Source organism: Poecilia formosa, unplaced genomic scaffold, assembly GCF_000485575.1.
Source record: "Poecilia formosa unplaced genomic scaffold, Poecilia_formosa-5.1.2 Scaffold2644, whole genome shotgun sequence".
Taxonomy (NCBI): domain Eukaryota; kingdom Metazoa; phylum Chordata; class Actinopteri; order Cyprinodontiformes; family Poeciliidae; genus Poecilia; species Poecilia formosa.
Genome location: NW_006802583.1, coordinates 1 through 4614, shown reverse-complemented (window position 1 = coordinate 4614; position 4614 = coordinate 1). Strand labels below are relative to the sequence as shown.

General features: G+C 45.9%; 1 long non-coding RNA gene across 1 annotated transcript; it reads left to right on the top strand.

The window, feature by feature from the left end:
* The first annotated feature begins 6 nt into the window (after positions 1 to 6).
* LOC103133337 (uncharacterized) lies at positions 7 to 1413 on the top strand. Its single transcript, XR_475724.2, has 2 exons — positions 7 to 651; positions 902 to 1413. It is a non-coding gene; the product is annotated as an uncharacterized LOC103133337 (long non-coding RNA).
* The last annotated feature ends 3201 nt before the right edge of the window (positions 1414 to 4614 follow it).

Genomic DNA, 4614 nt, shown 5'->3' with positions numbered 1-4614 from the left:
AGACTCTGGAACCCGCCGGGTCTGACGTAAAGGTCACCGCTCCGCCACGCTGCGCTTCCTGCAGCACTCCGTGACCTTACCATGACCTTTAGGCTGTAAGCAGCTTCCTGCAGAACCGGACCAAGCAGAACCAGCACCACGCTGAGACTCCAGCAGAAACCGGTTCAGGGTTCTGTTCCACAGAGATCCGAGCCAGGAGGTTCTGGTCGTCCTGGCAGGAAGAAGCAGATCTCCAGTTTATAACGGATCAGAACCGCCCTGAGGAGCGAAGACTTCACCAGCAGAAGAACCGGACTGAACCGGACCAGGATCAATCAGAACTGTTCTGTTTTTCTGTTTATTTCTATAGATCTGTTTCATAACGCCTCGAGATCATTTCAATCGATCAACCGATCAATCCTATTGATCCCAGCTGTCAGTCATTCAGCCCTGGACCAGCAGGGGGCGACAGGAGAGGAAAACGCCTTTAACAGAAAGGGACCCTACTGGTGTCATGTGACTGCAGCAGGATCCGGTCCGGTTCTGGTTCTGGAGTCACTCAAAGTTCTGCCTCTGTCTGTTTCAGCCGACCAGCGAGGAAGATCTCTGCCCCATCTGCTACGCCCACTCCATCTCCGCCGTCTTCAGGCCCTGCACACACAAGTCCTGCAAGTGAGTCCACAGAACCACCCAGAACCACTCAGAACCATCCAGAACCACTCAGAACCATTCAGAATTATTATTTAGTAGATTTAACTAAAGGTCAAAATTAGATTTGATCTTTTTTAGACTCGATAGTCGTGTGAACTAAATCTGCCAATAACCATTAATTATATCCTCACTTTCAACCTTTTTGGGTTCCTCTGGTTCTGGTTCTGGTTCCTCTGGTTCTGGTTCTAATTCTGCTGTGTTCTGTGTGCAGAGCCTGCATCAATCAGCATCTGATGAACAACAAGGATTGCTTCTTCTGCAAGGCCACCATCACCGGGGTGGAGGACTACAGCAAGCCCTCCTAACACACACACACACACACACACACACACACACACCTCCACCGGAGCTCTGCCTACTGCCGAACATGGAGGCGTCTGCAGCCAATCAGCTGGCAGCTCAATGGAGACTAGCAGGTTGAGTTTTTATTTTGAAAGAGTCCTGGAGTTTGTTTGTGTGTGTGGTAGCAGCTCTGACTCTGGGCCGTTCTCCCCTTCAGAACCAGAACCGAGCCGACTCATGGATGAGCTGCAGCATCAGAAGCAGCTTGGTTCAGGTCCAGTCTAGTTTCAGGTTCTGGTTCTGTAACTGGTTGAACATCTTTCAGTGTTTCAGAGCAAAAATGCAGCAACTGATCGGTTGGTTCTGATCCGGATGTTGGTTCTGTTGGTGCGAAACTGCAGCATATCTGTAACCTCATTAAATTATTAATCCTGAACCAAACATCCGGGCCCTGTCTGCTCCTTTTGGACCCTCCGGTACCAGACTCGGTTTCCATAGTGACGTCATCACCAGGGCAGCCATCTTGTTCTACTCGCGTACTTTACAGCTTCTCTTTATTCGGACTTTGAGTTCAGTACGGTCTCCGGGTCGGGCTCCAGAATAAAAACGTGGTGAACGTTGAGCTTTAGCTTCTCGGCTGATGAAACTAACCGAGCCGACGGTCGGAGCTTCGTCTCATCGGAGCTGTTTGGAGTTAGATTCGTCTTTCTTCTGTTCATACTGGATTCGTGTTTTATTCTCCTGGCCCTCGTCATCCACAGACCGGACGGTTGAAAGAAAAAACTGAAAAATACTTTCTGCCATTTTTTTAGAAAAGAAATGGCAGAAAAATGAATTAAAATCTGAGGAATTTGACCGAACAGAACCTGCAGGAACCACATCCCGTCCTCACCGCTCCTCCTCCAGGGTCTTCACTTTGTGGCTCCGGTCCAGAAGGTGCCAGGTTCTGTGATACCAGACAAACCCGACACCGCTGGACAGAAATAGCTGCTCAACGATGAAGAGGTGGAGGAGGACTGCTGAAGGACGGTCTGGGAGTATTTATAGCAGAACCGGGCCGGTCCGTTTCCCCTGATCGATGTCGGAGCAGAACCTACGGAGCTAAAACATAAATCACAAAAAAACAGATTCACACGTGTTTTTGATGCAAACACACGTATATCTTGATTTGCATTCATGTATGTATAATAATCTAATTTCTCCTCCCTGAACGTAACGGAGCAAACAGAAGCTGGTGTTCTGGTCCGGTTCTGGTCCAGATGTTCTGCCTCCTCTTCCTGAGTTTTGCTGCTGAAAACCGTAAACCTGAGGAGGCTCTCTGACTTCAGCTTCAGGTATCGCCATGGCAACGCCAAACTAAACTCACCTGCAGATAAAACGGGCTGGTTTCCTCATCCTGCTCTGCAGATTAGGGTGATGGAAAAGAGGCAGCCTTATCAGAACGCTTTGACTAATACCTCTAATCTGATTAACCTGAAGGATATGAATAATTTACAAGACAATTTTATTTAAATGTGACGGAAAAATAAGACAAACTTCTTGGTTAGACAAAAACTATTTAAAATATTCAAGTTTATCTCTATTTTTATCTAACTTTCTACTTTTTGTCCAGGTTTTCATCTTAAATTTGAGATAAAATCTGTAAAGGTTTCATTTTTGGACTGAAATTTTTTTTCACTTCCAGCTTTAAAAAAATAAAACTTCTTGCGCTCCAATGAAGGTTGGTTTATTATAATGACATGAAGATGGAGAGAAAATATTAATCAGCTCAACCAGGTAATTTTACATTATGAACCATACTTTCCACATTTTTAATTTCTAATACAAAATAATCCCAACTGTACAATATTAGTCATTCCTCCTGTAAACAATGTGCAGGAGCGTCGCCGGTTCGCCAGGGTTCTGTTCAGATCAGAACCTGGACTGTTCGGCTGATTAAAATAATCTTTTTAGATTATAAACCTTTCAGTAGCAGAACCTGAGGGGGAGACGAGGGCAGACGGCGTACTTCGATTCAGAATGGATTATCGGCTTTTCCCAACCCTGGTCCTCAAGTCAGACTCACCTGCATGCTGTTTGCAAATCAGCAAAACCTGTTAATCAGCCATCAATGAAAGTCATGTGCTGAATTAGGAGAATGCCTAAAACCTGCAGGGCAGTGTGCCTGCAGGACCTGCTGGAAAACCCTGGATGAGACGTTGGCATTTCAGTCAGAGTTCAACCACAAAACAACTTTGATTCGATGAATCTGCTCAACGTTGGTTCCTTGGCTCCAACTGGATGATTGATCCACCATTGGTTGTCAACCGCAATCAAAAATCAACCATTCTGACTATAATTCAATGTTATCATCACCTGCTACCTGGGACGACGAGTCTTTCTTACCAAGACAATATGGATCATATCCTAAATATACGCGTATGTTTTCAAGATGGCGCATCTGTGCCAGCCCATTTAGGGCGTTAGCATGCTCGCTGTGATCTACTTAGCTTTAATGCTGTCAGTAGCATGTGGGGTATGCTGACTTACATACTCCATTCAGTATGATACCAGTTACCCCAGAGGGGGGTCCGTTCATCTGATTGGCTGAAACAGAACCTGGCTCGGTACCGGTGGCCCCTGGACCAAGTGGAGGTTTGACAAGACAGAGCAGAGACACCAAAAGCAGCAGAACCGATCCAGGAGAACTTTCTATGTGAAGGTAAGAACAGGGAGACACATTCGCTCATTGGCTGGCCCTGATAGTGAATGTAGCCTCGGTTCTCCCCCAGGACTATCATGGATGGGAGATGTTTCAGGCCCTGGAAGCCTTGGGGGTCTTCCCACTGTTTAATGGGGACCCGCCAAGCGCAATTCCAGATGCCGTCCACATCCCGCACCTTCATAGCCTGGCCCTTCACCGTGCAGTATCTACCACATACAGATGTCTTCAGCACTGACAGTCTCATTGAACATCCTGACAATCACCGTTTTCAGGGAGTTGTCAGTCAGTTTCTCAACGTCAAATACTGAAAACTGGGTCTTTACATTTTCATACCGTGTCCAAAACTCTTTTAACAGGTCACCGTTGGTAAAGCTCACATCGTATCCCTTGTTGAAGGGCAGGGTAAGGATACAGTTCAGGTCATCTGGCCGAAACTTCAAAGCCTGCTGGATCAATTTCCGTGAGAAGTCTAAACGTGACATTCCAGTTAATTTACCTTTTTCATTAAATAAGAAGCGAACGCTGTGGTGCCTCCGCATGCCGGCATGAGTAGCCGCCATGGTGGAGGCACCACCCGCTGAAGGTTAAAACCTTTACTAAAACAACAATAAAAGGTTAAAACAAATACACAACAATAAAAAACAAACTAAAAGGAAGAGATTTTTTCCACTATTTGTGGTCAAAATCTCAACCAGGGACAAAGATTAATGAACCTCTTGAAGCAGTGGTAACAGCCAAGTCACAAAGACTAACACTATCACCACCCAGTGGAGGCGACCGCTGTCTTAGCCAAAAGGCCGAGAAGCGATAACCTATTTAACTGGGGAGGTAACCATTTCAACCTCGAGCATCGCATTTTGACTCACGGTTCAGAAAATGTTTAGACTTTTATCGCTCAAAAAACAAGCAGTGTAAATAGAAAATAAAGTTTAGACTGA